The following is a 7,890-nucleotide window of genomic DNA, read 5'->3' as shown; positions in this document are numbered from 1 at the left end:
AGCCCGTTCTTCCTGTGCCTTTTCACCTTGATATATCCACCAAACATGAAGGATAATAGGGCACTATCAAGAACACTCTATATCTGCGTGTAATCCTTTTTCTTGATGTTCTTCGATGAGTCCAAGTACATAGCATGGCAGTATTCTGGGTACAGAACGATGAGGACGGCGCCCACACCACCCCCCCTGCTGCGCAAAATAAGTACACCTCAAATTAGCCTCCATGCTTGCAAAGGAATGATTAAAACTTACGAAAGGATATCTGCGAATGACTTACGTGGGATGATAAGGCAGGAGAATTGCTTCCTTGTCCTTATTAGCGATCATGAACTCACTGATGTACTTGCTCGCATAGTCACGATGCTCTTTGCAGTATGCCAAGAAGCTCTCGTGCATATAGTACGGGTCCGCGGTGCAGATATATTTTATGTTCTCAAGCCTGATGAAGTAGTTGATATACATCGCATACATGCGGATGAACTGGAAATCCAGCTTCACTACAAAAAAAATACACTTCCGTGATGATATGTGTTTGTCATACTAGGTCGCGTTTTTTTTCATGCATGTACATCCATGACAAATTTATGACAGAATCAAGATAGTCATACCTGTGCTGTCGTAGAAGTGTTCCATGACATTACCAAAAATATCATCACGGAAGTGTCCACTTCCATGACGATAAATCGCGCGTCACAGAAGTGCTTTCATCAAGGGTGACCGACACGTGGCATCCACCGTAACGGAACGCCGTTAAGCTATCGGGTCGGGTTTTGGATCCGATAACCCTTTAACAGCCCCGACCAATGGGCATTTTCCATGTGTAAAATCATCATTGGCTGGAGGAAACACGTGTCGGCTCACCGTTGGGACAGATGTCATCCACTCATTGGACAGAAGGCGCCTATGATACGTCGACACGTGGCATGGCCCAACAGAGGCCCATTCCTGTGAAAAGGCCGGCCCATTTGACTAGGTCAAAAGGTGGCGGGCCGGCCCATGTAAAGCCTGTTAACAGCATGTTCGCATATAGCCCATTTACAGCCCGCTAACCTAAGGTCCGTTACGCCCTATCCGAATTAGGCCCAGTAGCGTCATCTGGGCCACCCAATATGATTCCAGCCCGTTTTCACTTCTGGCACATATATGGCCCATGATGTCTTTCGGCCCATATGAGGCCCTATGTAACTCTTGGCCTATTAACGGCCCGTGGTGAAACTGGCCCGTAATGAACAGTGTATTACTTTACACCCATTAACGGCCCGTGGTGAATCTGGCCCGTAATGAACAGTGTATCACTTTATACCCATTAAGGGCCCGTTACCGTTGGGCCGTTTCTAGCCCATGTTATCTTTCGGCCTTCTCAGAGCCCATTTATTCTTGGGCTCATTTCCAACATTCGTTTACTTACGGCCCGTTACTGTCATTTTCTGCTTATGGGCCAAATTCAGCCCGTGGTTACAGTCGGCCCGTTTGTGGTCCGTTAACACGTTGGGCCATTTTCATAGCGTCATGAAATACGGCCTATTAACGATGGCCCGTTATGGTCGGCCCATGAACGGACGATTCCAACTCTAGCCCGTTTACAGCCATAATGCGGCCTATTATTGGCCCATGTTTGGCCAATCGATCATATTGCCCGTATAAGGCCCATTGATGATACGACCCGTAGAAGGCCCATTGTTTCTGCGGCCCGTAGAAGGCCCATTGTTTCTATGGCCCGTGGAAGGCCCACTGTTTATACGGCCCGTAGAAGGCCCACTGTTTCTACGACCCGTAGGTGCAGTGTCACTACAGTAAATATTAGCCCATGGTTATTGTGGCCTAGTTTTAAAAAATAGGTTGTTGCAGCCACTACCAAACCACAGAAAAAGAACTGCACTGACTACAAGCAAACAAATAAACAAGACAGCAAGGAAATAAATAAGCAGGCAACTTACACTAGGCTATCACGGCTATTACACATATTACATCCACTGGGCATCAAAGTTCGCCACCAGTGCAAATATAGGGAACACAGCAGCATATAAACGCCGCAGCAAAACAAGTCCAGAACAGAAACCACTTCAAAAGAGCTCAAGAAACAATATCCTGGGTACCCATAATGCTGGCAAGATGCTTAGCAAGCTTATTAACTTTCTCTTGTTTGGCGCTTAAGTCCTCCAGCGCCGGCTGTTGCACCAGAAAGTATGCATCTGAATTCTGCAGGGACTTCCTCAGTCCTTCAGCTTCCTGTCGCATAACATCTGATCGATGTCTTTCAACTTGAAGTTGAGACTAAAGAAGCCGAACTGATTCAGGCAACGAGTTCGAAGAGCTGGTGCCAGTAGTTGTAGCCAGTAACTCAAACACTACATCAAGACAGGACTTTGGGGTTGTCTCAGTGTCCTCAATATAGTTTTTATCAGCTTTCTTGGAGACCAACAGGGATGTCTCACTATCTTGAACCTTATCTGCATTACTTCCTTTACCATTGCATAATAGGGTACTCTTCTCCAATATTTTATCCGCGTTCTAAAAGGGAAACAAACAAACACATCTCAGGTTTACGATGTAGTATATGAAACTCATTTTGGTAAACCAGTTCAGTAGTAAGGTGGATAGGATAACAGCATGAAACAAACATATATCTATGTAGTATGGTCACTGTATGGTCTATACCATTCTAGTTTATGTTGCCAAATCAAGATAGATACAGTTCGAATCATATCTATTTAAGACAAAGCAGCATAGACAGAATATAAGTGTGGGAAACTACACAGCAATAACAACACTTGTAATGTGCATGGCATGATAATGTCGGAGTATTGGGCCACGGGTAGGATAACCCGAGTCCCAGGACCTTTCAAGACATTGGGGCAGGCCGCGCCCCTCAAGCCGAGTCCCAGGAGCGACTCCAAGACAAGCCGAGTCCGAGACGGCGACTCCGAGATAAGCTGACTCCGAGATGGCGACCTCCAGAGAGGCCCACTATGGAGAGTCGGCCCATGACTCCTCCCTCATCTCGAAGTACGATGTGGGGTACGGTCACGGCGTGGCAGTTTCCCCCTTGCTTACGAAGGGCCGGCATGGCTACAGTGAGCCGTATCGCTGGAAGATCTCCGGTGAGGCGCGGCACTGTTGCCATGCCTGCCCTGACCTCAGCCACAGTGCGCAACGCACTGTGCCCATGACGCCGGCCTGTACAACCCGAAGGCGGCAGGGCCGCCTGTCAGTGGGTGGGCCAAGGCGGCCTGAGCGCCCCGAAGACGGACCTGTGGGAGTCGGCCTCCTTGGAGTCAGCCGACTCCTCCCCAGGGCCCCCCGAGCCATTAACCAGATAGGATGGGGAATGGCGACAGTGATCGCCTGATAGATGCCGGCACTGTTGTCACGACCCAATGACCGAGCCTGCGTCATCAAGAGTGCCGCTACAGTATCAAGCCTGTCCATGGGACCCGCCATTCGGCGGGCCCCAGAAGCCGGCGGGGAGGACGGCGGCCTGAGAGACAGACGGCTGGGACCCGCGCCCAGCCGGATTACTATTGTACCCCCGGGGGGTAGGCCTATATAAACCCCCCGGGGCACCCATGCAAAGGGTTCGGACCTAGATAGAGATAGACCAGACAACACAGGGAGGAGAGAGCTAGCCTTGCCCTCTCCTGCCTCCCGAAACAGCTCCAGGAGCACCATTGTAGTCACTTTTCCTTAATGATCATGCGGATACCCCGCAGAGCAGCAGTAGGGGTGTTATCTCCTAGGAAAGCCCTGAAGCTGGGTAAGTTCCGCCGGCGTGCATGTCTTCGCCTCATCCCGCTTCCAGGCACCGGCGACGTTCTACTCGCTCCCACCATGATAAGCCATCCTTTGGCATATGTCGTATCCAACCCCCGACATTTGGCGCCCACCGTTGGGCGAGGTGGACCGTCGTCCGGAGATCTGCTCTGTACACGAACCCTGTTCCTCCCCGGCGAGCACGGCCATCCCGGCACGCCGGATGGCGTCTGTGCCGACGCGCTGCACGGTGCTGAGATCGCCTGTGTGGCCAGCTGCCTCACCGATCTTATCGGCGAGGCTCGCCTCTCCGATGAGCCTGCGTCCGATGCAGGCACGAGTGTCCCCGAGAGCCTCCTCGCGGGCCTCCTCGACCAACTCCACGTCGTCGGTGAGCCTGCCGTGGACCTGGAGTCCATAGGATCCACCGACCCGATGCTGGTCGACTCCGACACCGCGTCGCTCGACGCGTTCCCCACCAACGTGGTGGTCTACGACGAGCCGCTCCCTTACGCGAGGAGCGGCGGAAGCACCGTCACTGAGGTCCTCGTCCTCGACCACGGAGAGCGCTCCGGCGAAGGAGCGCAAGACCCGCTTGACGCGGCCCTGCGAGGCCTTGCAGCCCCGATTCCGGAAGACGCCGACGCCGAGACGCTGGAGGTGCTCCGCCTTCAGCTCGTCGAGGGCACGAAGAAGCTGGCAAGCATGAGGCGCTTGTCAGAAGCTTACCAACGCGAGATGGATCGCGCTGTAGGCGGCTCGCCGGCTCCGACCGGGCCTAGCCGCCTAGGCGCGGTTCGACAGCGCGGCGCGACAATCGCCAACTTCTTCGGGGCCGATCCCCCTGTGTATGCCACGCCCGCAGAGAATATCCATGCCGCCCAGGCAGCGGTAGACGAGCTCGACAACTTCGAAGGCGAAGAGCGCTGTGTAATGACGAAGCGAGTTCAGCAGCTCCTCAACGCGGCTGCCGCGTAGAATGATACCAGCTGCCGCACCGAGGCGCCGCAGCGCCAAAACGACGACCCACCGCCTCGCCGAGACCAAGGTGCGACATCTCGGACGCCGACTGGCGGGGCCCGTGGGAAGAAGGACAAGGAGCCGGCTGTCAGCCACAGTCGGACTCACATCACCACCGAGCGCGACCAAGACGGCCGTCCCAAAGCGGTGGAACGGCGGGACGACTTCCTGCCTCCCCCTCCTCGAAGAGAAAGGCGAGTCTCCCCGCCGCCCGTGGAACATCCGACTCTCGGTGACCGCCTTGGCCGCCGAGAGGGAGTCGGAGAGAACGACGCCCGCCACCGGATCGACCGACTCCACCGATACCTGGCGCTGGAAGAAGAAGACGAGTTGGGTCCCCCCTGCTTTGGACCCCGCATCCGAGATGAGCCCTTCCCCAAAGGGTTCACGCTCCCCCGAGACACGCCCAAATATACCGGCACCGTGAAGCCAGAAGATTGGCTGATCGACTACTCCACAGCCGTCAACATAGCGAACGGCAACAAGCATGTTGCCGTAAGATACGTCCCGCTCATGCTCTAGGGCTCGGCCCGGACATGGTTGAACAGTCTGAAGCCTCACAGCATCAACAGCTGGGTCGACTTCACCGAGGCTTTCATCCGCAACTTCACCAGCACGTACAAGCGACATCCCAAGCCACGCCAACTCTCCTTGTGCGTGCAAGGCCCTGACGAGTCTACTCGCGACTACCTCACGCGCTGGGGCGAACTCCGGAACTCCTGCGAGGGCGTGCATGAGGTGCAGGCCATTGAGTACTTTACTGCCGGGTGCAGAGAAGGCACCCTCCTCAAGGACAAGCACCTCTGTGACGAGCCGGAGACCCTCGATGAGCTGCTGATCACAGCGGACAAGTACGCAACGGCCGACTCCTCCATGAAGATGGAGATTCGGGTCAGCACAACTGGCAAAGTCGCCCCTCAAGCTCCAAGAACTCCGGCTGGAGACACCAGTCGGCGGCAACAGCAGAATGACCAGAAGCGCAAAGCCCCGCAGCCGACTTCCAACAGTCGGCAAGTGGCAACAGCAGAGGACCAGCAGTTGGAGGGACCGCCTCCAGCAAAGCGATAGAAGGGCGGCAACTCCAACTGGCTGCCGGCTTTCTCCTACGAGCAGACTCTAGATGGGCCCTGCAAGTTCCATAGCGGCGCGAAGCCGTCAAACCACACCACCAGGAAATGCCACTGGCTGACCAGAATCACCAAGGGGGACGGCCTGCTCCCTCCCCTTCCTGCTGGTCCGCCTCCTCCACTGCCGCCCCAGTAGCCGGCCGTCAGGCCAGTCGGCGCGATACAAGACGAGTTCCCAGATGAACACGGAGCCTATGTGGTGTTCACCAGTGTACCGGATGACCGACGCAGCAGGCGCCAACAGCAGCAAGAGGTGAATGCGGTTGCGTCGAGTACACCAGAGTTCATGCATTGGTCCGAAAAGCCTATCGGTTGGAGCAGAGCTGATCACCCACAGGTGATGCCGAGTCCAGGCTCCTACGCCTTGGTCATAGGCGCCACACTCGCCACAGCTAGGCGGGCCGCTCACTTCTCGCGAGTACTGATAGACGGAGGCAGCAGTATCAACATCCTCTACAAGGATACAATGGAGAAATTAGGAATCAAGCGAAGACAGCTTCAGAGCAGCCGGACTGTGTTCCACATAATTGTCCCTGGCCTTTCCTGCTCACCAATCAGCAAGATCCTGATAGATGTCCTCTTCGGAGACAAGGATCATTTCCGCCGAGAGCCAATTTGGTTTGAGGTGGTGGACCTTGAAAGCCCATATCATGCATTGCTTGGCCGACACGCCTTGGCCAAGTTCATGGCGGTCCCTCACTACGCCTACCTCAAGATGAAGATGCCGAGTTCCAAGGGAATCCTAACCGTGTTCGGCGACTACAGGAAGTCGTCCGCTTGCGCGGCTGAAAGCAGTCGACTGGCCGAGTCCTTGGTGATCGCGGCTGAGAAACGGCTTCTTGATCGGGTCGTGGCGATGGCCGACAAGCAGCCCGAGTTATTGCCCGACCCCAAGGAGTCGGAAGCAGAAGGATCATTCAAGCCGGCCAAAGAAACAAAGAAGATACCGTTGGACCCGGAGCACCCGGAGAGATACGCTGTCATGGGCACAGGCCTTGACAGCAAATAGGAAGGCGAGCTCGTCGATTTCCTCCATGAGAATTGCGACATCTTCGCATGGTCCCCCAAGGACATGCCTGGTGTCCCGACGGAATTCGCCGAGCACAAATTACACGTCCGGTCTGATATGAAGCCCGTCAGGCAGCCCTTGCGCCGCCTGTCTGAAGAAAAAAGAAGGGTTGTTGGAGAAGAAATAGCCCGGCTCCTGGCAGCCGGCTTCATCATGGAAGTGTTTTTTCCAGAGTGGCTGGCAAACCCAGTACTGGTGCTGAAGAAGAACAAGCAGTGGCGGGTGTGCATTCATTACATGAGCCTCAACAAAGCTTGCCCCAAGGACCCATTTGCTCTGCCGAGAATCGATCAGGTGATAGACTCCACAGCCGGATGCGAGCTGTTGAGTTTCCTAGACGCATATTCATGATATCACCAGATAAAGCTGAACCCGGCTGACAGACTGAAGACCGCCTTCATCACGCCGTTTGGAGCCTTCTGCTACCTGACCATGACGTTCGTATTAAGAAACGCCGGCGCCACCTTTTAGCGTTGCATGCAGAAGTGCCTCCTGAAGCAACTCGGCAGAAATGCCCACGTCTATGTGGATGATGTAGTGGTGAAGACGGAGAAGCGTGGGACCTTGCTGGAGGACCTCAAGGAAACATTTGAGAATCTGCGCCGATTCCAGATCAAGCTCAACCCAGAGAAGTGCGTTTTTGGAGTACCAGCCGGCCAGCTCCTCGGTTTCCTGGTCTCCGAACGCGGCATAGAGTGCAATCCTGTGAAGATCAAGGCCATCGAGAGGATGGAAGCACCCAGACGACTGTTAGATGTGCAGAAGTTCACCGGCTATTTGGCATCCATCAGCCGATTCATCAGTCGGCTGGGCGAGAAGGCTCTCCCCTTGTATCAGCTCATGAAGAAGACGACCTTCTTTGAGTGGACTCCCAAGGCGGACGAGGCTTTTCTCCAACTAAAGAAGATGTTGACTACTCCCCCT

Source organism: Triticum dicoccoides, chromosome 6B (assembly GCF_002162155.2).
Source record: "Triticum dicoccoides isolate Atlit2015 ecotype Zavitan chromosome 6B, WEW_v2.0, whole genome shotgun sequence".
NCBI classification, from domain to species: domain Eukaryota; kingdom Viridiplantae; phylum Streptophyta; class Magnoliopsida; order Poales; family Poaceae; genus Triticum; species Triticum dicoccoides.
Note: the sequence above shows the minus strand (reverse complement) of the source record.